Here is a 26,612-nt window from a genome sequence, read left to right on the forward strand (position 1 = left end):
ACTTTCCCGCCCGATTCTCATATCGCTTGATTCCACTAGAGTCCAAAATCTATTCATCTCAGCCGTGAAAATATTCAATAATCTGCACCCAAAGGCAAATCAGGACAAGGAAAAGAAACGGACCAAACACTTCCCACAAGGCCCAAGAGACAAGCTGGCGGGTGGAAAGTGACGAGTTATTTGAAGAATGAAGAGGCGCTTAAAAGAGATCAACTTACAAGGTGGTAGTTTACAAGGGGGCAGTTTACACGAGAGCAGGTTACAAGGGATCAGTTTACAAGGGGGCAGTTTACACGAGAGCAGGTTACAAGGGATCAGTTTACAAGGGGGCAGTTTACACGAGAGCAGGTTACAAGGGATCAGTTTACAAGGGGGCAGTTTACACGAGAGCAGCTTGCAAGGGATCAGTTTACAAGGGGGCAGTTTACACGAGAGCAGGTTACAAGGGATCAGTTTACAAGGGGGCAGTTTACACGAGAGCAGGTTACAAGGGATCAGTTTACAAGGGGGCAGTTTACACGAGAGCAGCTTGCAAGGGATCAGTTTACAAGGGGCTGTTTAAAAGAGAGCAGTTTAAAAGGGATCAGTTTACAGGGATCAGTTTACAATGGATCAGTTTACAAAGGGTCAGTTTACAATGGGGCAGTTTACGAGTGATCAGTTTACAAGGGGGCAATTTACAAGGAGGCAGTTTACAACGGGGCAGTTTAAAAGGGGACAGTTTACAAGGGATCAGTTTACAAGGGAACAGTTTATAAGGGATCAGTTTACAAGGGATCAGTTTACAAGGGAACAATTTATAAGGGGAAAGTTTACAAGGGATCAGTTGACAAGGGAACGGTTTATAAGGGATCAGTTTACAAGGGAACAGTTTATAAGGGGACAGTTTACAAGGGATCAGTTTACAAGGGAACAATTTATAAGAGGAAAGTTTACAAGGGATCAGTTTACAAGGGAACAGTTTACAAGGGATCAGTTTACAAGGGATCAGTTTACAAGGGATCAGTTTACAAGGGAACAGTTTATAAGGGATCAGTTTACAAGGGGGTAATTTACAAGGGAGCAGTTTACAAGGGAGCATTATACAAGGGATCAAGTTACAAGTGGGCAGTTTACAAGGGACCAATTTACAAGGGATCAGTTTACAAGGGACCAGTTTATAAGGGAGCAGTTTACAACGGATCCATTTACAAAGGGGCGGTTTGCAAGGGATCATTTTACAAGGGGACAGCTTACAAGGGAGCAGCTGCCAAGAGGGCAGTTTAAAAGGGAGCAGTTTACAAGGGTTGAGTTTAAAAGGGACGTTATCATAAGTGACCAGGACACTTATGATAAAGTGAGCATTACCCATGAATGCCAACTTGAGCAGTGATACCTGGTAAAGATAGGAGGGTGGCTCCATGTTAGAGGTGTGTTTGGGAAACAAGTACTGTGTCCACCACGGTCAGTACCATACTGCTAATCTACCCGAATCTGATAGACATTCCATCTCAAAAGCCAGGCCATCAATCAAAAGCTAGCAGGATCCTGATCCTGAAGGTTCACCTTACTGTTTGGATCTAGCAGCCGTGAATAACAATCAATTAGATCTGTTTGTGCTGGAAGCCAGAGTGTGTTCCCTTGCAGTGCCCACCCTTCTCGCCCTGAGTACCACTCGGACTGTGTCCAGCAGTGTGTGGAGTACGTCCGAATGAAGAATGAAGATTCCATAAGAAAGGTAGAGTCATAGAACCACAGAAAGTTACGGCATAGAAGGACGTAATTCGGCCCATTGCGTCCGTGCCGGCAGAAAAAGAGCTATCCAGCTTAATCCCACTTTCCAGCACATGGTCCGTAGCCCTGTAGGTTACGGCATTTCAAGTGTGCATCCAATTACTTTGCCAATGATTTGAGGGTTTCTGCCTCCACCACTCTTTCAGGCAGTGAGTTCCAGACCTCCACCACCCTCTGGGTAAAAAAAAAATTCTCCTCAGCTGCCGTCTAATCCGCAGACCAATTACTTTAAAGCTATGCCCCCTGATCACTGACCCCTCTACTAAGGGAAAAAGGTCCTCCCTATCCACTCTATCTAGTCCCATCATAATTTTACATACCTAAATTAAATCTCCCAATTAGCCTCCTTTGTTCCAAAGAAAACAGCCCCAGCCTATCCAATCTTTTCTCATAGCTAAAATTCTCAAGCCCTGGCAACATCCTCGTAAATCTTCTCTGTAGCCTCTCTAGTGCAATCACATATTTCCTGTAATGTAGTGACGAGAACTGTACGCAGTACTCAAGCTGTGGACTAACCAATGTTTTATACATTTCTAGCATAACCTCCCTGCTCTAATATTCTATGCCACGGCTAATAAAGGGAAGTATTCCGTATGCCTTTTTAACCAGCTTATCGACTTGTCCTGCTACTTTCAGGATCTGTGGACATGCACTCCAAGGTCCCTTTTGTTTCTCAATATCCTACCATTTATTGTGTACTCCCTTACCTTGTTTGACCTCCCCAAATGCATTACCTCACACTTCCCTGGATTGAATTCTATTTGCCACTTTTCTGCCCACCTGACCAGTCCATCGATATCGTCTTGCAGACTATAGCTTTCCTCCTCACTACCAAACTCACAGCCAATTTTTATATCGTCTGCAAACTTCTTGATCAAGCCCCCCACATTCAAGTCCAAATCATTAATATATACCACAAAAAGCAAGGGACCTAGTACTGAGCCTTGTGGTAACCCACTGGAAACAGCCTTCCAATCACGAAAAAAACCATCAACCATTACCCTTTGTTCTTACCACTGAGCCAATTCTGGAGCAACTAGCCCCTTTCCCTTGGATTCCATGGGCTTTTACTTTGTTAACCAGTCTGCCATGTGGGACCTTGTCAAAAGCCTTGCAAAAATCCATGTACACTACATCGTATATGTTACCCTGATCAACCCTCCTTGTTAAGTGCACAAAAAATTGAATCAAATTATTTAGACACAAACTTCCCTTAACAAATCCATGCTGAATGTCCTTGATTAACCTGTGCCTTTCTAAATGACGATTATGCTGTCCCTCAGAATCGATTCCAATTATTTGCCCACCATCGAGGTTACACTCACTGGTTTTTAATTACTCGGTCTTTCTGTTTCTCGCTTTTTAAACAACCGTACAACATTAGCATTCCTGCAATCCTCTGGCCGAGCCAGTGAGGATTGGAAAGTGATAGTCAAAGCCTCCGTTATTTCCTCCCTTGCTTCTCTTAACAGCCTGAAATGCATTCCATCCGGGCCTGGCGGTTTATCTACTTTCATAAATGCTAAACCCCTTAATACTTCCTCTCTCACTATGTTAATCCCATCCATTATTTCACACTCATTCTTAATTTCAATCTCTGCATCATTCCCTGTTTTTGTGAAGAAACATGCAAAGTATTAATTGAGAACCATACCCATATCTTCCATCTCCACACATATGTTAACTTTTCGATCTCTAATAGACCTTATAGGGTCTTCAAAAGACTTGGTGTTCTCCCGTGGACTCCTCAAGTCAGACTGGCAGCATTCAAAACCGGAGTGCCTGAGAAGCACGGTTTGTGAGGCCAGGAAAGGTTTAACGAGAATCACGTTCTGCTGTAATTTTCTACAGCATTCTGGAGATCAGGCAATCCTGAACAACATAATCTAGAAACAAAAGAATGAGAGACTATCCCAGTCTCCACCCTGACTGCCTGAGGTCCTTTAGCAGATTGGTGATTGTCCAGTAATGTGAGCAAGTTGATTGATTTGTTAACTCCCCAACTCCTGATGATATTCTGGACTACCTACGTGTGGATCATCCACTCGTCAGGGTGGATTACAAGTTAGCTGAGTGTGCCGACTGTTTTATTGTCCATCCCGACCAAAATTGGCACCAAGAATATCAACCCATGCTTCAAGCACCAATGGGAAGTAACGTGTCATGTTGACAGAGGTACCGGGTCTGGGCCCCTCCCTGTTTGTAGGCGCTCCGGACTACTGTCAAATTGTGTGTCTGGAGGCGCAGTGACTTACGCCGCATCAAGTCTGAAGGTATATAATGTCTTATTGTAGCATTCAAACCTTGAGCCTGTTGAAATGCCAAGTGAACTCATCCATATCGATTGGCCTAGAAGTCCATTGATCCTGAATGTAGCCTCCCACCCATATCGAAGCTGAACAGCCTGATGGCTGCAGCACCAATACCTGGAGAACACTGTGATCTCAGGACCAGCAGCTCTAGTTCAGATGCTGTGACAAAGGAGGCCTGTGGAAACTTAATTGATGGAGCAAGGCTTAACTGGTGAAATATCCCCAACAGTTCGTCCTTCTGGAGGAAGAAGATGACTATGACTATCACTCACTCGCTCTCAGTGTGGATGGTCGAAGATACTGATCTCAACTGCCAGTTTGCCCATTAGTAGCTGGTTGCTTTGATGGTCAAACCAAACTACATTATGAAAACATGAAGGCTCAAGGAGCTAATGCATTGGATGCTCACTAATTCTGGTCTCCGAGTCCCAAGTGTCCCGAGTGATCCATTTCCACATGGAAGTAGTAGAAATGGCTCATCCATCCACATCTGTGGTGGGCTATCAAAGGCAGGAATCACTGCTTGGAGAGGGAGAGCTGGAGAGGGCCTTGAAGGTTACTTGTTGCGTGCTCCCTGCTTTCCAGGTCCTAATCTGGAAAGACGGGCTAACATGACACAAAGACATTGCAGTCCGGCGAAAGCTTTGAAAAGACTGCTGTCCCTGAAAGGGCCTGTAGATGGGGTGGGCTCAGCTGCAAAGTGAGACAGTGTCTCCTTGCATGCCAATCCGGGAATGCCTGAAAGTTCTGCTGGAGATGCTTGTACCCTGAAGCAGCTCCTCCACTCGCTCGCCACAGAAGCCCTCAGCATCTAAGGGCATCTGCAGTGGTTGTTGCTGCAGTTACTGAAGGAACTCCAAGATGCGCAGCCAAGCTAAGTGGTGATACAAGATCCACTGGACGATAGACCCTGCTCCTTTATTAATGGCAGCCACACAACCTGCTGCTGCAGTGATGCTCTCTGAAAGTGGTCCTCACTCTGTGGCAGGGATTGCTCCCTCAATTCACCTGTGAGGCATTATCCTGCAATAAGTAAAGCTGGCCACTATGGATTTGGTGGTGGAGAACACGAATATGCGTCAAACACTGAAGGAAGCTCCGCCAAACCCACATGTCCCACTATTTGGATTGTGGTGGGTGGAACAGGACCAGTTTCCTGAGCGATGACTTTCCCTCTGATGCTTTCACGACTGAAGTTCAGCAGTTGGATCAGTGAACTGAAAAGTGTGAAGCAGGTTGGCGGAGGCACTATAGACGCTGTCTACATTGGCCACAACCGGAGGGTGCTGATCAAGACCGACCAAACGGCCCTGGAGTTTGGTAGATCGCATCCAGCAAAGGTCGATGGCTGAGACCTTTGCAAGACCCCAATAAAGACTCAATTCTCCAGGTGCAGGGACTTCCAGAACCTCCAGTTTCAGACTCTGCGTCACACATGTGTTGAATACATGAATAAGCCTCAGTGACTGGAGGTTGTGGTCGGACTCAGGCTCCCAACTGGACTTCCGAAGGTGGGAAGCCGCCAAGCAGCTTCTGTGGGCTGAACCGACAGAGAAGGTTCATAACGGGATGCAACCAACAGAGTACCCTTTGTCGTCCAGTACTTCCCCGGAGCGGAGAAACTACGCCATGTTCTCCGCAGCCTTCAACATGTCATCAATGACGACGAACACCTCGCTATGGCCATCCCCACACCTCCACTACTCACCTTCAAACAGCCACCCAACCTCAAACAGACCATCGTTCGCAGCAAATTACCCAGCTTTCAAGAGAACAGCGTCCACGACACCACACAACCCTGCCACGGTAACCTCTGCAAGACATGCCAGATCATCGACACAGATACCACCATCACACGAGAGGACACCACCCACCAGGTGCATGGTTCATACTCCTGTGACTCGGCCAACGTTGTCTACCTCATACGTTTCAGGAAAGGATGACCCAGAGCATGGTACATTGGCGAGACCATGCAGACGCTGCGACAACGGATGAACGGACACCGCGCAACAATCGCCAAACAGGAGGGTTCCCTCCCAGTCGGGGAACACTTCAGCAGTCATGGACATTCATCCACCGACCTTCGGGCAAGCGTACTCCAAGGCGGCCTTCGAGACACACGACAACGCAAAATCGTCGAGCAGAAATTGATAGCCAAGTTCCACACCCATGAGGACGGCCTCAACCGGGATCTTGGGTTCATGTCACGCTACACGTTACCCCACCAGCGAACAAATGTTATCTGTTTTTAATATAACGGGTCAGTTGCTGTCTTTTCTATGTTTCTACCTCTCTATCTCTGTTTATTTATTTATTTATTTTTTTTGGTGATTTGTATATTCTGAGACCTTGCAGGTAACAACTGTCTGTCTGCACACTGATTGCCTTGGCAACGAGCAGTTGAAAAAACTGTCTGTAATCATCAAGCAATGTTCTGTGAATTATAAATGCGATTTCATTTCGAGGATTTCATTTCGTTCACCTGAGGAAGGAGGAAGCCTCCGAAAGCTTGCGAATTTAAAATAAAATTGTTGGACTATAACTTGGTGTTGTAAAATTGTTTACATTTCTTTAAAATGTGTTGACACTGATCAAAGTTTGTGGGAAGATTTTTTTTGCCATTTCTCCCAAGATTCAGAAAAGACCTGTTGCTTGTCACTTTAATTGTCGCCCGGGTTCGATTCCCGGTCAGGGAACGTTATTTGCAAAGTGCTGTTCGTTCTGATGCCAGTGATTGCTCCTGATCGCTATCAGTTTTACACTGCTGTGGTTGCAACAAGGGGCTGCCCATCATTCCTTTATCTCACAACCCATGAGAGTGACACACAATGTACTTTCTTGCCTTCTGCAAAATGCCAGTATTTATTTTAAAAGAGTCGTCACGCTGATCAAAGTTTGTGGGAAGGTTTTTGTTGCCATTTCCAGCAGATTTGGAAAAGATCTGCTGCCTGACACTCTAATTGTCGCCAACATTTAACTATAGCTCACAGTGTCAGAACAGTCACTGTTTTTTAGACTTTTATGTCTCTTCTGCCACTACATCTCCTGAACAACACCAGCTGATCACAGCACCGCTTTCTTCAAAATGAGGCCCAGTGTAAAAAAAAATGCACGGTTTCAAAGCGAAGGGAGGTGTGCAAAATTGGAAGGAGTGTGCGACTGGATATAATGGGCCTGAGGCAGTGAGAACATCTCTTGAGCATAAAGACATTCAGTATCTGAAAGAAGTAGGCTGATGAGCTCTTTCAGTTTATTTATCCTGGCATCTGCAAAACCCATCGTCTCTCAAAGTCCATCATCTTTCATCCATTTTGTGTGCATGCCGACCCGAACTTGGTGCTGTCATTGTCTGAACCAGTCTGAACACGATGGGCCGAATGGCCTCCCACTGTGCCGTGAATGTTCTATGTTCCAATGTGCGAAAAGAAAATGCCATTTTGGGTGAGCAGCTTTTTTTTGGATCGAAAGAGACCTGAATTTCAAAGGGACAATTAGGAAAGAAAAGGTTGGACTCCTCTCTCGCATGCATCAGCCGTAGCTTCCCTGGTGGTCGAGTGGTTAGGATTCGGCGCTCTCACCGCCGTGGCCCGGGTTCGATTCCCGGTCAGGGAAGATTGCTTTCTTGGTGCTCGTCGTTCTGGTGCCAACGAATGTCCCATCACTGAGCCCAATGCTTGCTCCTGATCAACATTAGCTTTTTCGCCAACATAAATGCTAATCGAGCAGCGGGCAGCCGATCATTCTTTAATCTAACAAGCCATTAGAGCGACATACAATGCACTTTCATGCCTTCTGTAAAATGCCTACATTTCTTTAAAATGTGTTGACGCTGATCAAAGTTTGTGGGAAGATTTTTTTTGCCATTTCTCCCAAGATTCAGAAAAGACCTGTTGCTTGTCACTTTAATTGTCGCCAACCTTTAACTGTAGCTCACAGTGTCAGAACAGTAACTGTTCTCATTAGCCATTTATGTCTCTCCTGGCACGACATCTCCTTAACAACACCAACTAATCACAGCACCTCTTTCTTCAAATTGAATTCCAGTGTAAAAAATGAGCGTTTTCAAAGCTAAGGAAGATGTGCAAGATTGGAAGGAGTGTGCGACTGGAGATAATGGGCCTGAGGCAGTGAGAACATCTCTTGAACATTATCAGTACCTGAAAGGAGGGAGATGAGATCTTTGAGTTTATTTCTCCTGGCATCAGCAAAACCCATCGTCCCTCAATGCCCAACATCTTTCATCCATTTCGAGTGCATGCCGACCCGAACTTGGTGCTGTCATTGTCTGAACAAGTGTTTCATGTTCTTCGATGACCGTCGCAGACACGATGGGCTGAATGGCCTCCTTCTGTGCCCTGAATGTTCTGTGTTTCTATGTACGAAAAGAAAATGCCATTTTGGCCGAGCAGCTTGCTTGGGGAGAAAGGGACGTGAAATGCAGAGACAAATAGGAAAAAGAGGCTTGGACTGATGGCCTGCAAGATCGTACCATGTGCTTCCCTGGTGGTCTAGTGGTTAGGATTCGGCGCTTTCACCGCCGCGGCCCGGGTTCGATTCCCGGTCAGGGAACGTTATTTGCAAAGTGCTGTTCGTTCTGATGCCAGTGATTGCTCCTGATCCCTATCAGTTTTACACTGCTGTGGTTGCAACAAGGGGCTGCCCATCATTCCTTTATCTCACAACCCATTAGAGTGACACACAATGTACTTTCTTGCCTTCTGTAAAATGCCAGTATTTATTTTTAAAGAGTCGTGACGCTGATCAAAGTTTGCGGGAAGGTTTTTGTTGCCATTTCTAACAGATTTGGAAAAGATCTGCTGCCTGACACTCCAATTGTCGCCAACCTTTAACTATAGCTCACAGTGTCAGCACAGTCACTGTTTTTTTAGACTTTCATGTCTCTTCCGCCACTACATCTCCTTAACAACACCAGCTGATCACAGCACCGCTTTCTTCAAAATGAGGCCCAGTGTAAAAAAAAATGCACGGTTTCAAAGCGAAGGGAGGTGTGCAAGATTGGAAGGAGTGAGCGACTGGATATAATGGGCCTGAGGCAGTGAGAACATCTCTTGAGCATAAAGACATTCAGTATCTGAAAGAAGCAGGCTGATGAGCTCTTTCAGTTTATTTATCCTGGCATCTGCAAAACCCATCGTCTCTCAAAGTCCATCATCTTTCATCCATTTTGTGTGCATGCCTACCCGAACTTGGTGCTGTCATTGTCTGAACCAGTGTTTTATGTTGTTCGATGACCGTCACAAACACGATGGGCCAAATGGCCTCCCACTGTGCCGTGAATGTTCTATGTTCCAATGTGCTAAAAGAAAATGCCATTTTGGGCGAGCAGCTTTTTTTTGGATCGAAAGAGACCTGAATTTCAAAGGGACAATTAGGAAAGAAAAGGTTGGACTCCTCTCTCGCATGCATCAGCCGTAGCTTCCCTGGTGGTCTAGTGGTTAGGATTCGGCGCTCTCACCGCCGCGGCCCGGGTTCGATTCCCGGTCAGGGAAGATTGCTTTCTTGGTGCTCGTCGTTCTGGTGCCAACGAATGTCCCATCACTGAGCCCAATGCTTGCTCCTGATCAACATTAGCTTTTTCGCCAACATAAATGCTAATCGAGCAGCGGGCAGCCGATCATTCTTTAATCTAACAAGCCATTAGAGCGACATACAATGCACTTTCATGCCTTCTGTAAAATGCCTACATTTCTTTAAAATGTGTTGACGCTGATCAAAGTTTGTGGGAAGATTTTTGTTGCCATTTCTCCCAAGATTCGGAAAAGACCTGTTGCTTGTCACTTTAATTGTCGCCAACCTTTAACTGTAGCTCACAGTGTCAGAACAGTAACTGTTCTCATTAGCCATTTATGTCTCTCCTGGCACGACATCTCCTTAACAACAGCAACTAATCACAGCACCTCTTTCTTCAAATTGAATTCCAGTGTAAAAAATGAGCGTTTTCAAAGCTAAGGAAGATGTGCAAGATTGGAAGGAGTGTGCGACTGGAGATAATGGGCCTGAGGCAGTGAGAACATCTCTTGAACATTATCAGTACCTGAAAGGAGGGAGATGAGATCTTTGAGTTTATTTCTCCTGGCATCAGCAAAACCCATCGTCCCTCAATGCCCAACATCTTTCATCCATTTCGAGTGCATGCCGACCCGAACTTGGTGCTGTCATTGTCTGAACAAGTGTTTCATGTTCTTCGATGACCGTCGCAGACACGATGGGCCGAATGGCCTCCTTCTGTGCCCTGAATGTTCTGTGTTTCTATGTACGAAAAGAAAATGCCATTTTGGCCGAGCAGCTTGTTTGGGGAGAAAGGGACGTGAAATGCAGAGACAAATAGGAAAAAGAGGCTTGGACTGATGGCCTGCAAGATCGTGCCATGTGCTTCCCTGGTGGTCTAGTGGTTAGGATTCGGCGCTTTCACCGCCGCAGCCCGGGTTCGAATCCCGGTCAGGGAACGTTATTTGCAAAGTGCTGTTCGTTCTGATGCCAGTGATTGCTCCTGATCCCTAATAGTTTTACACTGCTGTGGTTGCAACAAGGGGCTGCCCATCATTCCTTTATCTCACAACCCATTAGAGTGACACACAATGTACTTTCTTGCCTTCTGTAAAATGCCAGTATTTATTTTTAAAGAGTCGTGACGCTGATCAAAGTTTGTGGGAAGGTTTTTGTTGCCATTTCTAACAGATTTGGAAAAGATCTGCTGCCTGACACTCTAATTGTCGCCAACCTTTAACTATAGCTCACAGTGTCAGCACAGTCACTGTTTTTTTAGACTTTTATGTCTCTTCTGCCACTACATCTCCTTAACAACACCAGCTGATCACAGCACCGCTTTCTTCAAAATGAGGCCCAGTGTAAAAAAAAATGCACGGTTTCAAAGCGAAGGGAGGTGTGCAAGATTGGAAGGAGTGTGCGACTGGATATAATGGGCCTGAGGCAGTGAGAACATCTCTTGAGCATAAAGACATTCAGTATCTGAAAGAAGCAGGCTGATGAGCTCTTTCAGTTTATTTATCCTGGCATCTGCAAAACCCATCGTCTCTCAAAGTCCATCATCTTTCATCCATTTTGTGTGCATGCCTACCCGAACTTGGTGCTGTCATTGTCTGAACCAGTGTTTTATGTTGTTCGATGACCGTCACAAACACGATGGGCCGAATGGCCTCCCACTGTGCCGTGAATGTTCTATGTTCCAATGTGCTAAAAGAAAATGCCATTTTGGGCGAGCAGCTTTTTTTTGGATCGAAAGAGACCTGAATTTCAAAGGGACAATTAGGAAAGAAAAGGTTGGACTCCTCTCTCGCATGCATCAGCCGTAGCTTCCCTGGTGGTCTAGTGGTTAGGATTCGGCGCTCTCACCGCCGCGGCCCGGGTTCGATTCCCGGTTAGGGAAGATTACTTTCTTGGTGCTCGTCGTTCTGGTGCCAACGAATGTCCCATCACTGAGCCCAATGCTTGCTCCTGATCAACATTAGCTTTTTCGCCACCATAAATGCTAATCGAGCAGCGGGCAGCCGATCATTCTTTAATCTAACAAGCCATTAGAGCGACATACAATGCACTTTCATGCCTTCTGTAAAATGCCTACATTTCTTTAAAATGTGTTGACGCTGATCAAAGTTTGTGGGAAGATTTTTTTTGCCATTTCTCCCAAGATTCGGAAAAGACCTGTTGCTTGTCACTTTAATTGTCGCCAACCTTTAACTGTAGCTCACAGTGTCAGAACAGTAACTGTTCTCATTAGCCATTTATGTCTCTCCTGGCACGACATCTCCTTAACAACACCAACTAATCACAGCACCTCTTTCTTCAAATTGAATTCCAGTGTAAAAAATGAGCGTTTTCAAAGCTAAGGAAGATGTGCAAGATTGGAAGGAGTGTGCGACTGGAGATAATGGGCCTGAGGCAGTGAGAACATCTCTTGAACATTATCAGTACCTGAAAGGAGGGAGATGAGATCTTTGAGTTTATTTCTCCTGGCATCAGCAAAACCCATCGTCCCTCAATGCCCAACATCTTTCATCCATTTCGAGTGCATGCCGACCCGAACTTGGTGCTGTCATTGTCTGAACAAGTGTTTCATGTTCTTCGATGACCGTCGCAGACACGATGGGCCGAATGGCCTCCTTCTGTGCCCTGAATGTTCTGTGTTTCTATGTACGAAAAGAAAATGCCATTTTGGCCGAGCAGCTTGTTTGGGGAGAAAGGGACGTGAAATGCAGAGACAAATAGGAAAAAGAGGCTTGGACTGATGGCCTGCAAGATCGTGCCATGTGCTTCCCTGGTGGTCTAGTGGTTAGGATTCGGCGCTTTCACCGCCGTGGCCCGGGTTCGATTCCCGGTCAGGGAACGTTATTTGCAAAGTGCTGTTCGTTCTGATGCCAGTGATTGCTCCTGATCGCTATCAGTTTTACACTGCTGTGGTTGCAACAAGGGGCTGCCCATCATTCCTTTATCTCACAACCCATTAGAGTGACACACAATGTACTTTCTTGCCTTCTGTAAAATGCCAGTATTTATTTTTAAAGAGTCGTGACGCTGATCAAAGTTTGTGGGAAGGTTTTTGTTGCCATTTCTAACAGATTTGGAAAAGATCTGCTGCCTGACACTCTAATTGTCGCCAACCTTTAACTATAGCTCACAGTGTCAGCACAGTCACTGTTTTTTTAGACTTTTATGTCTCTTCTGCCACTACATCTCCTTAACAACACCAGCTGATCACAGCACCGCTTTCTTCAAAATGAGGCCCAGTGTAAAAAAAAATGCACGGTTTCAAAGCGAAGGGAGGTGTGCAAAATTGGAAGGAGTGTGCGACTGGATATAATGGGCCTGAGGCAGTGAGAACATCTCTTGAGCATAAAGACATTCAGTATCTGAAAGAAGCAGGCTGATGAGCTCTTTCAGTTTATTTATCCTGGCATCTGCAAAACCCATCGTCTCTCAAAGTCCATCATCTTTCATCCATTTTGTGTGCATGCCTACCCGAACTTGGTGCTGTCATTGTCTGAACCAGTGTTTTATGTTGTTCGATGACCGTCACAAACACGATGGGCCGAATGGCCTCCCACTGTGCCGTGAATGTTCTATGTTCCAATGTGCTAAAAGAAAATGCCATTTTGGGCGAGCAGCTTTTTTTTGGATCGAAAGAGACCTGAATTTCAAAGGGACAATTAGGAAAGAAAAGGTTGGACTCCTCTCTCGCATGCATCAGCCGTAGCTTCCCTGGTGGTCTAGTGGTTAGGATTCGGCGCTCTCACCGCCGCGGCCCGGGTTCGATTCCCGGTCAGGGAAGATTGCTTTCTTGGTGCTCGTCGTTCTGGTGCCAACGAATGTCCCATCACTGAGCCCAATGCTTGCTCCTGATCAACATTAGCTTTTTCGCCAACATAAATGCTCATCGAGCAGCGGGCAGCCGATCATTCTTTAATCTAACAAGCCATTAGAGCGACATACAATGCACTTTCATGCCTTCTGTAAAATGCCTACATTTCTTTAAAATGTGTTGACGCTGATCAAAGTTTGTGGGAAGATTTTTGTTGCCATTTCTCCCAAGATTCGGAAAAGACCTGTTGCTTGTCACTTTAATTGTCGCCAACCTTTAACTGTAGCTCACAGTGTCAGAACAGTAACTGTTCTCATTAGCCATTTATGTCTCTCCTGGCACGACATCTCCTTAACAACACCAACTAATCACAGCACCTCTTTCTTCAAATTGAATTCCAGTGTAAAAAATGAGCGTTTTCAAAGCTAAGGAAGATGTGCAAGATTGGAAGGAGTGTGCGACTGGAGATAATGGGCCTGAGGCAGTGAGAACATCTCTTGAACATTATCAGTACCTGAAAGGAGGGAGATGAGATCTTTGAGTTTATTTCTCCTGGCATCAGCAAAACCCATCGTCCCTCAATGCCCAACATCTTTCATCCATTTCGAGTGCATGCCGACCCGAACTTGGTGCTGTCATTGTCTGAACAAGTGTTTCATGTTCTTTGATGACCGTCGCAGACACGATGGGCCGAATGGCCTCCTTCTGTGCCCTGAATGTTCTGTGTTTCTATGTACGAAAAGAAAATGCCATTTTGGCCGAGCAGCTTGTTTGGGGAGAAAGGGACGTGAAATGCACCAGCTGATCACAGCACCGCTTTCTTCAAAATGAGGCCCAGTGTAAAAAAAAATGCACGGTTTCAAAGCGAAGGGAGGTGTGCAAAATTGGAAGGAGTGTGCGACTGGATATAATGGGCCTGAGGCAGTGAGAACATCTCTTGAGCATAAAGACATTCAGTATCTGAAAGAAGCAGGCTGATGAGCTCTTTCAGTTTATTTATCCTGGCATCTGCAAAACCCATCGTCTCTCAAAGTCCATCATCTTTCATCCATTTTGTGTGCATGCCTACCCGAACTTGGTGCTGTCATTGTCTGAACCAGTGTTTTATGTTGTTCGATGACTGTCACAAACACGATGGGCCGAATGGCCTCCCACTGTGCCGTGAATGTTCTCTGTTCCAATGTGCTAAAAGAAAATGCCATTTTGGGCGAGCAGCTTTTTTTTGGATCGAAAGAGACCTGAATTTCAAAGGGACAATTAAGAAAGAAAAGGTTGGACTCCTCTCTCGCATGCATCAACCGTAGCTTCCCTGGTGGTCTAGTGGTTAGGATTTGGTGCTCTCACCGCCGCGGCCCGGGTTCGATTCCCGGTCAGGGCAGATTGCTTTCTTGGTGCTCGTCGTTCTGGTGCCAACGAATGTCCCATCACTGAGCCCAATGCTTGCTCCTGATCAACATTAGCTTTTTCGCCAACATAAATGCTAATCGAGCAGCGGGCAGCCGATCATTCTTTAATCTAACAAGCCATTAGAGCGACATACAATGCACTTTCATGCCTTCTGTAAAATACCTACATTTCTTTAAAATGTGTTGACGCTGATCAAAGTTTGTGGGAAGATTTTTGTTGCCATTTCTCCCAAGATTCGGAAAAGACCTGTTGCTTGTCACTTTAATTGTCGCCAACCTTTAACTGTAGCTCACAGTGTCAGAACAGTAACTGTTCTCATTAGCCATTTATGTCTCTCCTGGCACGACATCTCCTTAACAACACCAACTAATCACAGCACCTCTTTCTTCAAATTGAATTCCAGTGTAAAAAATGAGCGTTTTCAAAGCGAAGGAAGATGTGCAAGATTGGAAGGAGTGTGCGACTGGAGATCATGGGCCTGAGGCAGTGAGAACATCTCTTGAACATTATCAGTACCTGAAAGGAGGGAGATGAGATCTTTGAGTTTATTTCTCCTGGCATCAGCAAAACCCATCCTCCCTCAATGCCCAACATCTTTCATCCATTTCGAGTGCATGCCGACCCGAACTTGGTGCTGTCATTGTCTGAACAAGTGTTTCATGTTCTTCGCTGACCGTCGCAGACACGATGGGCCGAATGGCCTCCTTCTGTGCCCTGAATGTTCTGTGTTTCTATGTACGAAAAGAAAATGCCATTTTGGCCGAGCAGCTTGTTTGGGGAGAAACGGACGTGAAATGCAGAGACAAATAGGAAAAAGAGGCTTGGACTGATGGCCTGCAAGATCGTGCCATGTGCTTCCCTGGTGGTCTAGTGGTTAGGATTCGGCGCTTTCACTGCCGCGGCCCGGGTTCGATTCCCGGTCAGGGAACGTTATTTGCAAAGTGCTGTTCGTTCTGATGCCAGTGATTGCTCCTGATCGCTATCAGTTTTACACTGCTGTGGTTGCAACAAGGGGCTGCCCATCATTCCTTTATCTCACAACCCATTAGAGTGACACACAATGTACTTTCTTGCCTTCTGTAAAATGCCAGTATTTATTTTTAAAGAGTCGTGACGCTGATCAAAGTTTGTGGGAAGGTTTTTGTTGCCATTTCTAACAGATTTGGAAAAGATCTGCTGCCTGACACTCTAATTGTCGCCAACCTTTAACTATAGCTCACAGTGTCAGAACAGTCACTGTTTTTTTAGACTTTCATGTCTCTTCTGCCACTACATCTCCTTAACAACACCAGCTGATCACAGCACCGCTTTCTTCAAAATGAGGCCCAGTGTAAAAAAAAATGCACAGTTTCAAAGCGAAGGGAGGTGTGCAAAATTGGAAGGAGTGTGCGACTGGATATAATGGGCCTGAGGCAGTGAGAACATCTCTTGAGCATAAAGACATTCAGTATCTGAAAGAAGCAGGCTGCTGAGCTCTTTCAGTTTATTTATCCTGGCATCTGCAAAACCCATCGTCTCTCAAAGTCCATCATCTTTCATCCATTTTGTGTGCATGCCTACCCGAACTTGGTGCTGTCATTGTCTGAACCAGTGTTTTATGTTGTTCGATGACCGTCACAAACACGATGGGCCGAATGGCCTCCCACTGTGCCGTGAATGTTCTATGTTCCAATGTGCTAAAAGAAAATGCCATTTTGGGCGAGCAGCTTTTTTTTGGATCGAAAGAGACCTGAATTTCAAAGGGACAATTAGGAAAGAAAAGGTTGGACTCCTCTCTCGCATGCATCAGCCGTAGCTTCCCTGGTGGTCTAGTGGTTAGGATTCGGCGCTTTCACCGCCGCGGCCCGGGTTCGATTCCCGGTCAGGGAAGATTGCTTTCTTGGTGCTCGTCGTTCTGGTGCCAACAAATGTCCCATCACTGAGCCCAATGCTTGCTCCTGATCAACATTAGCTTTTTCGCCAACATAAATGCTAATCGAGCAGCAGGCAGCCGATCATTCTTTAATCTAACAAGCCATTAGAGCGACATACAATGCACTTTCATGCCTTCTGTAAAATGCCTACATTTCTTTAAAATGTGTTGACGCTGATCAAAGTTTTTGGGAAGATTTTTTTTGCCATTTCTCCCAAGATTCGGAAAAGACCTGTTGCTTGTCACTTTAATTGTCGCCAACCTTTAACTGTAGCTCACAGTTTCAGAACAGTAACTGTTCTCATTAGCCATTTATGTCTCTCCTGGCACGACATCTCCTTAACAACACCAACTAATCACAGCACCTCTTTCTTCAAATTGAATTCCAGTGTAAAAAATGAGCGTTTTCAAAGCTAAGGAAGATGTGCAAGATTGGAAGGAGTGTGCGACTGGAGATAATGGGCCTGAGGCAGTGAGAACATCTCTTGAACATTATCAGTACCTGAAAGGAGGGAGATGAGATCTTTGAGTTTATTTCTCCTGGCATCAGCAAAACCCATCGTCCCTCAATGCCCAACATCTTTCATCCATTTCGAGTGCATGCCGACCCGAACTTGGTGCTGTCATTGTCTGAACAATTGTTTCATGTTCTTCGATGACCGTCGCAGACACGATGGGCCGAATGGCCTCCTTCTGTGCCCTGAATGTTCTGTGTTTCTATGTACGAAAAGAAAATGCCATTTTGGCCGAGCAGCTTGTTTGGGGAGAAAGGGACGTGAAATTCAGAGACAAATAGGAAAAAGATCGTGCTATGTGCTTCCCTGGTGGTCTAGTGGTTAGGATTCGGCGCTTTCACCGCCGCGGCCCGGGTTCGATCCCCGGTCAGGGAATGTTATTTGCAAAGTGCTGTTTGTTCTGATGCCAGTGATTGCTCCTGATCGCTATCAGTTTTGCACTGCTGTGGTTGCAACAAGGGGCTGCCCATCATTCCTTTATCTCACAACCCATTAGAGTGACACACAATGTACTTTCTTGCCTTCTGTAAAATGCCAGTATTTATTTTTAAAGAGTCGTGACGCTGATCAAAGTTTGTGGGAAGGTTTTTGTTGCCATTTCTAACAGATTTGGAAAAGATCTGCTGCCTGACACTCTAATTGTCGCCAACCTTTAACTATAGCTCACAGTGTCAGCACAGTCACTGTTTTTTAGACTTTTATGTCTCTTCTGCCACTACATCTCCTTAACAACACCAGCTGATCACAGCACCGCTTTCTTCAAAATGAGGCCCAGTGTAAAAAAAAATGCACGGTTTCAAAGCGAAGGGAGGTGTGCAAGATTGGAAGGAGTGTGCGACTGGATATAATGGGCCTGAGGCAGTGAGAACATCTCTTGAGCATAAAGACATTCAGTATCTGAAAGAAGCAGGCTGATGAGCTCTTTCAGTTTATTTATCCTGGCATCTGCAAAACCCATCGTCTCTCAAAGTCCATCATCTTTCATCCATTTTGTGTGCATGCCTACCCGAACTTGGTGCTGTCATTGTCTGAACCAGTGTTTTATGTTGTTCGATGACCGTCACAAACACGATGGGCCGAATGGCCTCCCACTGTGCCGTGAATGTTCTATGTTCCAATGTGCTAAAAGAAAATGCCATTTTGGGCGAGCAGCTTTTTTTTGGATCGAAAGAGACCTGAATTTCAAAGGGACAATTAGGAAAGAAAAGGTTGGACTCCTCTCTCGCATGCATCAGCCGTAGCTTCCCTGGTGGTCTAGTGGTTCGGATTCGGCGCTCTCACCGCCGCGGCCCGGGTTCGATTCCCGGTCAGGGCAGATTGCTTTCTTGGTGCTCGTCGTTCTGGTGCCAACGAATGTCCCATCACTGAGCCCAATGCTTGCTCCTGATCAACATTAGCTTTTTCGCCAACATAAATGCTAATCGAGCAGCGGGCAGCCGATCATTCTTTAATCTAACAAGCCATTAGAGCGACATACAATGCACTTTCATGCCTTCTGTAAAATGCCTACATTTCTTTAAAATGTGTTGACGCTGATCAAAGTTTGTGGGAAGATTTTTTTTGCCATTTCTCCCAAGATTCGGAAAAGACCTGTTGCTTGTCACTTTAATTGTCGCCAACCTTTAACTGTAGCTCACAGTGTCAGAACAGTAACTGTTCTCATTAGCCATTTATGTCTCTCCTGGCACGACATCTCCTTAACAAGACCAACTAATCACAGCACCTCTTTCTTCAAATTGAATTCCAGTGTAAAAAATGAGCGTTTTCAAAGCTAAGGAAGATGTGCAAGTTTGGATGGAGTGTGCGACTGGAGATAATGGGCCTGAGGCAGTGAGAACATCTCTTGAACATTATCAGTACCTGAAAGGAGGGAGATGAGATCTTTGAGTTTATTTCTCCTGGCATCAGCAAAACCCATCGTCCCTCAATGCCCAACATCTTTCATCCATTTCGAGTGCATGCCGACCCGAACTTGGTGCTGTCATTGTCTGAACAAGTGTTTCATGTTCTTCGATGACCGTCGCAGACACGATGGGCCGAATGGCCTCCTTCTGTGCCCTGAATGTTCTGTGTTTCTATGTACGAAAAGAAAATGCCATTTTGGCCGAGCAGCTTTTTTGGGGAGAAAGGGACGTGAAATGAAGAGACAAAGAGGAAAAAGAGGCTTGGACTGATGGCCTGCAAGATCATGCCATGTGCTTCCCTGGTGGTCTAGTGGTTAGGATTCGGTGCTTTCACCGCCGCGGCCCGGGTTCGATTCCCGGTCAGGGAAGATTGCTTTCTTGGTGCTCGTCGTTCTGGTGCCAACGAATGTCCCATCACTGAGCCCAATGCTTGCTCCTGATCAACATTCGCTTTTTCGCCAACATAAATGCTAATCGAGCAGCGGGCAGCCGATCATTCTTTAATCTAACAAGCCATTAGAGCGACATACAATGCACTTTCATGCCTTCTGTAAAATGCCTACATTTCTTTAAAATGTGTTGACGCTGATCAAAGTTTGTGGGAAGATTTTTGTTGCCATTTCTCCCAAGATTCGGAAAAGACCTGTTGCTTGTCACTTTAATTGTCGCCAACCTTTAACTGTAGCTCACAGTGTCAGAACAGTAACTGTTCTCATTAGCCATTTATGTCTCTCCTGGCACGACATCTCCTTAACAACACCAACTAATCACAGCACCTCTTTCTTCAAATTGAATTCCAGTGTAAAAAATGAGCGTTTTCAAAGCTAAGGAAGATGTGCAAGATTGGAAGGAGTGTGCGACTGGAGATAATGGGCCTGAGGCAGTGAGAACATCTCTTGAACATTATCAGTACCTGAAAGGAGGGAGATGAGATCTTTGAGTTTATTTCTCCTGGCATCAGCAAAACCCATCGTCCCTCAATGCCCAACATCTTTCATCCATTTCGAGTGCATGCCGACCCGAACTTGGTGCTGTCATTGTCTGAACAAGTGTTTCATGTTCTTCGATGACCGTCGCAGACACGATGGGCCGAATGGCCTCCTTCTGTGCCCTGAATGTTCTGTGTTTCTATGTACGAAAAGAAAATGCCATTTTGGCCGAGCAGCTTGTTTGGGGAGAAAGGGACGTGAAATGAAGAGACAAATAGGAAAAAGAGGCTTGGACTGATGGCCTGCAAGATCGTGCCATGTGCTTCCCTGGTGGTCTAGTGGTTAGGATTCGGCGCTTTCACCACCGCGGCCCGGGTTCGATTCCCGGTCAGGGAATGTTATTTGCAAAGTGCTGTTCGTTCTGATGCCAGTGATTGCTCCTGATCGCTATCAGTTTTACACTGCTGTGGTTGCAACAAGGGGCTGCCCATCATTCCTTTATCTCACAACCCGTTAGAGTGACACACAATGTACTTTCTTGCCTTCTGTAAAATGCCAGTATTTATTTTTAAAGAGTCGTGACGCTGATCAAAGTTTGTGGGAAGGTTTTTGTTGCCATTTCTAACAGATTTGGAAAAGATCTGCTGCCTGACACTCTAATTGTCGCCAACCTTTAACTATAGCTCACAGTGTCAGAACAGTCACTGTTTTTTAGACTTTTATGTCTCTTCTGCCACTACATCTCCTTAACAACACCAGCTGATCACAGCACCGCTTTCTTCAAAATGAGGCCCAGTGTAAAAAAAAATGCACGGTTTCAAAGCGAAGGGAGGTGTGCAAGATTGGAATGAGTGTGCGACCGGATATAATGGGCCTGAGGCAGTGAGAACATCTCTTGAGCATAAAGACATTCAGTATGTGAAAGAAGCAGGCTGATGAGCTCTTTCAGTTTATTTATCCTGGCATCTGCAAAACCCATCGTCTCTCAAAGTCCATCATCTTTCATCCATTTTGTGTGCATGCCTCCACGAACTTGGTGCTGTCATTGTCTGAACCAGTGTTTTATGTTGTTCGATGACCGTCACAAACACGATGGGCCGAATGGCCTCCCACTGTGCCGTGAATGTTCTATGTTCCAATGTGCTAAAAGAAAATGCCATTTTGGGCGAGCAGCTTTTTTTTGGATCGAAAGAGACCTGAATTTCAAAGGGACAATTAGGAAAGAAAAGGTTGGACTCCTCTCTCGCATGCATCAGCCGTAGCTTCCCTGGTGGTCTAGTGGTTAGGATTCGGCGCTCTCACCGCCGCGGCCCGGGTTCGATTCCCGGTCAGGGAAGATTGCTTTCTTGGTGCTCGTCGTTCTGGTGCCAACGAATGTCCCATCACTGAGCCCAATGCTTGCTCCTGATCAACATTTGCTTTTTCGCCACCATAAATGCTAATCGAGCAGCGGGCAGCCGATCATTCTTTAATCTAACAAGCCATTAGAGCGACATACAATGCACTTTCATGCCTTCTGTAAAATGCCTACATTTCTTTAAAATGTGTTGACGCTGATCAAAGTTTGTGGGAAGATTTTTGTTGCCATTTCTCCCAAGATTCGGAAAAGACCTGTTGCTTGTCACTTTAATTGTCGCCAACCTTTAACTGTAGCTCACAGTGTCAGAACAGTAACTGTTCTCATTAGCCATTTATGTCTCTCCTGGCACGACATCTCCTTAACAACACCAACCAATCACAGCACCTCTTTCTTCAAATTGAATTCCAGTGTAAAAAATGAGCGTTTTCAAAGCTAAGGAAGATGTGCAAGATTGGAAGGAGTGTGCGACTGGAGAAAATGGGCCTGAGGCAGTGAGAACATCTCTTGAACATTATCAGTACCTGAAAGGAGGGAGATGAGATCTTTGAGTTTATTTCTCCTGGCATCAGCAAAACCCATCGTCCCTCAATGCCCAACATCTTTCATCCATTTCGAGTGCATGCCGACCCGAACTTGGTGCTGTCATTGTCTGAACAAGTGTTTCATGTTCTTCGATGACCGTCGCAGACACGATGGGCCGAATGGCCTCCTTCTGTGCCCTGAATGTTCTGTGTTTCTATGTACGAAAAGAAAATGCCATTTTGGCCGAGCAGCTTGTTTGGGGAGAAAGGGACGTGAAATGCAGAGACAAATAGGAAAAAGAGGCTTGGACTGATGGCCTGCAAGATCGTGCCATGTGCTTCCCTGGTGGTCTAGTGGTTAGGATTCGGTGCTTTCACCGCCGCGGCCCGGGTTCGATTCCCGGTCAGGGAACGTTATTTGCAAAGTGCTGTTCGTTCTGATGCCAGTGATTGCTCCTGATCGCTATCAGTTTTACACTGCTGTGGTTGCAACAAGGGGCTGCCCATCATTCCTTTATCTCACAACCCATTAGAGTGACACACAATGTACTTTCTTGCCTTCTGTAAAATGCCAGTATTTATTTTTAAAGAGTCGTGACGCTGATCAAAGTTTGTGGGAAGGTTTTTGTTGCCATTTCTAACAGATTTGGAAAAGATCTGCTGCCTGACACTCTAATTGTCGCCAACCTTTAACTATAGCTCACAGTGTCAGCACAGTCACTGTTTTTTTAGACTTTTATGTCTCTTCTGCCACTACATCTCCTTAACAACACCAGCTGATCACAGCACCGCTTTCTTCAAAATGAGGCCCAGTGTAAAAAAAAATGCACGGTTTCAAAGCGAAGGGAGGTGTGCAAGATTGGAAGGAGTGTGCGACTGGATATAATGGGCCTGAGGCAGTGAGAACATCTCTTGAGCATAAAGACATTCAGTATCTGAAAGAAGCAGGCTGATGAGCTCTTTCAGTTTATTTATCCTGGCATCTGCAAAACCCATCGTCTCTCAAAGTCCATCATCTTTCATCCATTTTGTGTGCATGCCTACCCGAACTTGGTGCTGTCATTGTCTGAACCAGTGTTTTATGTTGTTCGATGACCGTCACAAACACGATGGGCCGAATGGCCTCCCACTGTGCCGTGAATGTTCTATGTTCCAATGTGCTAAAAGAAAATGCCATTTTGGGCGAGCAGCTTTTTTTTGGATCGAAAGAGACCTGAATTTCAAAGGGACAATTAGGAAAGAAAAGGTTGGACTCCTCTCTCGCATGCATCAGCCGTAGCTTCCCTGGTGGTCTAGTGGTTAGGATTCGGCGCTCTCACCGCCGCGGCCCGGGTTCGATTCCCGGTCAGGGCAGATTGCTTTCTTGGTGCTCGTCGTTCTGGTGCCAACGAATGTCCCATCACTGAGCCCAATGCTTGCTCCTGATCAACATTAGCTTTTTCGCCACCACAAATGCTAATCGAGCAGCGGGCAGCCGATCATTCTTTAATCTAACAAGCCATTAGAGCGACATACAATGCACTTTCATGCCTTCTGTAAAATGCCTACATTTCTTTAAAATGTGTTGACGCTGATCAAAGTTTGTGGGAAGATTTTTTTTGCCATTTCTCCCAAGATTCGGAAAAGACCTGTTGCTTGTCACTTTAATTGTCGCCAACCTTTAACTGTAGCTCACAGTGTCAGAACAGTAACTGTTCTCATTAGCCATTTATGTCTCTCCTGGCACGACATCTCCTTAACAACACCAACTAATCACAGCACCTCTTTCTTCAAATTGAATTCCAGTGTAAAAAATGAGCGTTTTCAAAGCTAAGGAAGATGTGCAAGATTGGAAGGAGTGTGCGACTGGAGATAATGGGCCTGAGGCAGTGAGAACATCTCTTGAACATTATCAGTACCTGAAAGGAGGGAGATGAGATCTTTGAGTTTATTTCTCCTGGCATCAGCAAAACCCATCGTCCCTCAATGCCCAACATCTTTCATCCATTTCGAGTGCATGCCGACCCGAACTTGGTGCTGTCATTGTCTGAACAAGTGTTTCATGTTCTTCGATGACCGTCGCAGACACGATGGGCCGAATGGCCTCCTTCTGTGCCCTGAATGTTCTGTGTTTCTATGTACGAAAAGAAAATGCCATTTTGGCCGAGCAGCTTGTTTGGGGAGAAAGGGACGTGAAATGCAGAGACAAATAGGAAAAAGAGGCTTGGACTGATGGCCTGCAAGATCGTGCCATGTGCTTCCCTGGTGGTCTAGTGGTTAGGATTCGGCGCTTTCACCGCCGCGGCCCGGGTTCGATTCCCGGTCAGGGAACGTTATTTGCAAAGTGCTGTTCGTTCTGATGCCAGTGATTGCTCCTGATCGCTATCAGTTTTACACTGCTGTGGTTGCAACAAGGGGCTGCCCATCATTCCTTTATCTCACAACCCATGAGAGTGACACACAATGTACTTTCTTGCCTTCTGTAAAATGCCAGTATTTATTTTTAAAGAGTCGTGACGCTGATCAAAGTTTGTGGGAAGGTTTTTGTTGCCATTTCTAACAGATTTGGAAAAGATCTGCTGCCTGACACTCTAATTGTCGCCAACCTTTAACTATAGCTCACAGTGTCAGCACAGTCACTGTTTTTTTAGACTTTTATGTCTCTTCTGCCACTACATCTCCTTAACAACACCAGCTGATCACAGCACCGCTTTCTTCAAAATGAGGCCCAGTGTAAAAAAAAATGCACGGTTTCAAAGCGAAGGGAGGTGTGCAAGATTGGAAGGAGTGTGCGACTGGATATAATGGGCCTGAGGCAGTGAGAACATCTCTTGAGCATAAAGACATTCAGTATCTGAAAGAAGCAGGCTGATGAGCTCTTTCAGTTTATTTATCCTGGCATCTGCAAAACCCATCGTCTCTCAAAGTCCATCATCTTTCATCCATTTTGTGTGCATGCCTACCCGAACTTGGTGCTGTCATTGTCTGAACCAGTGTTTTATGTTGTTCGATGACCGTCACAAACACGATGGGCCGAATGGCCTCCCACTGTGCCATGAATGTTCTATGTTCCAATGTGCTAAAAGAAAATGCCATTTTGGGCGAGCAGCTTTTTTTTGGATCGAAAGAGACCTGAATTTCAAAGGGACAATTAGGAAAGAAAAGGTTGGACTCCTCTCTCGCATGCATCAGCCGTAGCTTCCCTGGTGGTCTAGTGGTTAGGATTCGGCGCTCTCACCGCCGCGGCCCGGGTTCGATTCCCGGTCAGGGAAGATTGCTTTCTTGGTGCTCGTCGTTCTGGTGCCAACGAATGTCCCATCACTGAGCCCAATGCTTGCTCCTGATCAACATTAGCTTTTTCGCCAACATAAATGCTAATCGAGCAGCGGGCAGCCGATCATTCTTTAATCTAACAAGCCATTAGAGCGACATACAATGCACTTTCATGCCTTCTGTAAAATGCCTACATTTCTTTAAAATGTGTTGACGCTGATCAAAGTTTGTGGGAAGATTTTTGTTGCCATTTCTCCCAAGATTCGGAAAAGACCTGTTGCTTGTCACTTTAATTGTCGCCAACCTTTAACTGTAGCTCACAGTGTCAGAACAGTAACTGTTCTCATTAGCCATTTATGTCTCTCCTGGCACGACATCTCCTTAACAACAGCAACTAATCACAGCACCTCTTTCTTCAAATTGAATTCCAGTGTAAAAAATGAGCGTTTTCAAAGCTAAGGAAGATGTGCAAGATTGGAAGGAGTGTGCGACTGGAGATAATGGGCCTGAGGCAGTGAGAACATCTCTTGAACATTATCAGTACCTGAAAGGAGGGAGATGAGATCTTTGAGTTTATTTCTCCTGGCATCAGCAAAACCCATCGTCCCTCAATGCCCAACATCTTTCATCCATTTCGAGTGCATGCCGACCCGAACTTGGTGCTGTCATTGTCTGAACAAGTGTTTCATGTTCTTCGATGACCGTCGCAGACACGATGGGCCGAATGGCCTCCTTCTGTGCCCTGAATGTTCTGTGTTTCTATGTACGAAAAGAAAATGCCATTTTGGCCGAGCAGCTTGTTTGGGGAGAAAGGGACGTGAAATGCAGAGACAAATAGGAAAAAGAGGCTTGGACTGATGGCCTGCAAGATCGTGCCATGTGCTTCCCTGGTGGTCTAGTGGTTAGGATTTGGCGCTTTCACCGCCGCGGCCCGTCTTCGATTCCTGGTCAGGGAACGTTATTTGCAAAGTGCTGTTCGTTCTGATGCCAGCGATTGCTCCTGATCGCTATCAGTTTTACACTGCTGTGGTTGCAACAAGGGGCTGCCCATCATTCCTTTATCTCACAACCCATTAGAGTGACACACAATGTACTTTCTTGCCTTCTGTAAAATGCCAGTATTTATTTTTAAAGAGTCGTGACGCTGATCAAAGTTTGTGGGAAGGTTTTTGTTGCCATTTCTAACAGATTTGGAAAAGATCTGCTGCCTGACACTCTAATTGTCGCCAACCTTTAACTATAGCTCACAGTGTCAGCACAGTCACTGTTTTTTTAGACTTTTATGTCTCTTCTGCCACTACATCTCCTTAACAACACCAGCTGATCACAGCACCGCTTTCTTCAAAATGAGGCCCAGTGTAAAAAAAAATGCACGGTTTCAAAGCGAAGG

General features: G+C 45.6%; 19 non-coding genes across 19 annotated transcripts; all 19 read left to right on the plus strand.

Annotated features, from left to right (window-relative positions):
• Positions 1–7,625: 7,625 nt before the first annotated feature.
• trnae-cuc (transfer RNA glutamic acid (anticodon CUC)) lies at positions 7,626–7,697 on the plus strand. The gene has a single exon. It is a non-coding gene; the product is annotated as a tRNA-Glu (tRNA).
• Positions 7,698–8,582: 885 nt separating this feature from the next.
• Positions 8,583–8,654, plus strand: trnae-uuc (transfer RNA glutamic acid (anticodon UUC)). The gene has a single exon. It is a non-coding gene; the product is annotated as a tRNA-Glu (tRNA).
• An 869-nt stretch (positions 8,655–9,523) lies between these two features.
• Positions 9,524–9,595, plus strand: trnae-cuc (transfer RNA glutamic acid (anticodon CUC)). Its single transcript has one exon. It is a non-coding gene; the product is annotated as a tRNA-Glu (tRNA).
• An 885-nt stretch (positions 9,596–10,480) lies between these two features.
• Positions 10,481–10,552, plus strand: trnae-uuc (transfer RNA glutamic acid (anticodon UUC)). The gene has a single exon. It is a non-coding gene; the product is annotated as a tRNA-Glu (tRNA).
• Positions 10,553–11,421: 869 nt separating this feature from the next.
• Positions 11,422–11,493, plus strand: trnae-cuc (transfer RNA glutamic acid (anticodon CUC)). The gene has a single exon. It is a non-coding gene; the product is annotated as a tRNA-Glu (tRNA).
• Positions 11,494–12,378: 885 nt separating this feature from the next.
• On the plus strand, positions 12,379–12,450 carry trnae-uuc (transfer RNA glutamic acid (anticodon UUC)). The gene has a single exon. It is a non-coding gene; the product is annotated as a tRNA-Glu (tRNA).
• Positions 12,451–13,319: 869 nt separating this feature from the next.
• Positions 13,320–13,391, plus strand: trnae-cuc (transfer RNA glutamic acid (anticodon CUC)). Its single transcript has one exon. It is a non-coding gene; the product is annotated as a tRNA-Glu (tRNA).
• Positions 13,392–14,728: 1,337 nt separating this feature from the next.
• trnae-cuc (transfer RNA glutamic acid (anticodon CUC)) lies at positions 14,729–14,800 on the plus strand. Its single transcript has one exon. It is a non-coding gene; the product is annotated as a tRNA-Glu (tRNA).
• An 885-nt stretch (positions 14,801–15,685) lies between these two features.
• Positions 15,686–15,757, plus strand: trnae-uuc (transfer RNA glutamic acid (anticodon UUC)). Its single transcript has one exon. It is a non-coding gene; the product is annotated as a tRNA-Glu (tRNA).
• An 869-nt stretch (positions 15,758–16,626) lies between these two features.
• On the plus strand, positions 16,627–16,698 carry trnae-uuc (transfer RNA glutamic acid (anticodon UUC)). Its single transcript has one exon. It is a non-coding gene; the product is annotated as a tRNA-Glu (tRNA).
• An 861-nt stretch (positions 16,699–17,559) lies between these two features.
• On the plus strand, positions 17,560–17,631 carry trnae-uuc (transfer RNA glutamic acid (anticodon UUC)). Its single transcript has one exon. It is a non-coding gene; the product is annotated as a tRNA-Glu (tRNA).
• Positions 17,632–18,499: 868 nt separating this feature from the next.
• On the plus strand, positions 18,500–18,571 carry trnae-cuc (transfer RNA glutamic acid (anticodon CUC)). The gene has a single exon. It is a non-coding gene; the product is annotated as a tRNA-Glu (tRNA).
• An 885-nt stretch (positions 18,572–19,456) lies between these two features.
• On the plus strand, positions 19,457–19,528 carry trnae-uuc (transfer RNA glutamic acid (anticodon UUC)). The gene has a single exon. It is a non-coding gene; the product is annotated as a tRNA-Glu (tRNA).
• An 885-nt stretch (positions 19,529–20,413) lies between these two features.
• trnae-uuc (transfer RNA glutamic acid (anticodon UUC)) lies at positions 20,414–20,485 on the plus strand. Its single transcript has one exon. It is a non-coding gene; the product is annotated as a tRNA-Glu (tRNA).
• An 868-nt stretch (positions 20,486–21,353) lies between these two features.
• Positions 21,354–21,425, plus strand: trnae-cuc (transfer RNA glutamic acid (anticodon CUC)). The gene has a single exon. It is a non-coding gene; the product is annotated as a tRNA-Glu (tRNA).
• Positions 21,426–22,310: 885 nt separating this feature from the next.
• trnae-uuc (transfer RNA glutamic acid (anticodon UUC)) lies at positions 22,311–22,382 on the plus strand. Its single transcript has one exon. It is a non-coding gene; the product is annotated as a tRNA-Glu (tRNA).
• Positions 22,383–23,251: 869 nt separating this feature from the next.
• trnae-cuc (transfer RNA glutamic acid (anticodon CUC)) lies at positions 23,252–23,323 on the plus strand. The gene has a single exon. It is a non-coding gene; the product is annotated as a tRNA-Glu (tRNA).
• Positions 23,324–24,208: 885 nt separating this feature from the next.
• Positions 24,209–24,280, plus strand: trnae-uuc (transfer RNA glutamic acid (anticodon UUC)). The gene has a single exon. It is a non-coding gene; the product is annotated as a tRNA-Glu (tRNA).
• An 869-nt stretch (positions 24,281–25,149) lies between these two features.
• On the plus strand, positions 25,150–25,221 carry trnae-cuc (transfer RNA glutamic acid (anticodon CUC)). The gene has a single exon. It is a non-coding gene; the product is annotated as a tRNA-Glu (tRNA).
• Positions 25,222–26,612: the final 1,391 nt, after the last annotated feature.

Source organism: Heptranchias perlo, unplaced genomic scaffold (genome assembly GCF_035084215.1).
Source record: "Heptranchias perlo isolate sHepPer1 unplaced genomic scaffold, sHepPer1.hap1 HAP1_SCAFFOLD_230, whole genome shotgun sequence".
In the NCBI taxonomy this organism is placed as follows: domain Eukaryota; kingdom Metazoa; phylum Chordata; class Chondrichthyes; order Hexanchiformes; family Hexanchidae; genus Heptranchias; species Heptranchias perlo.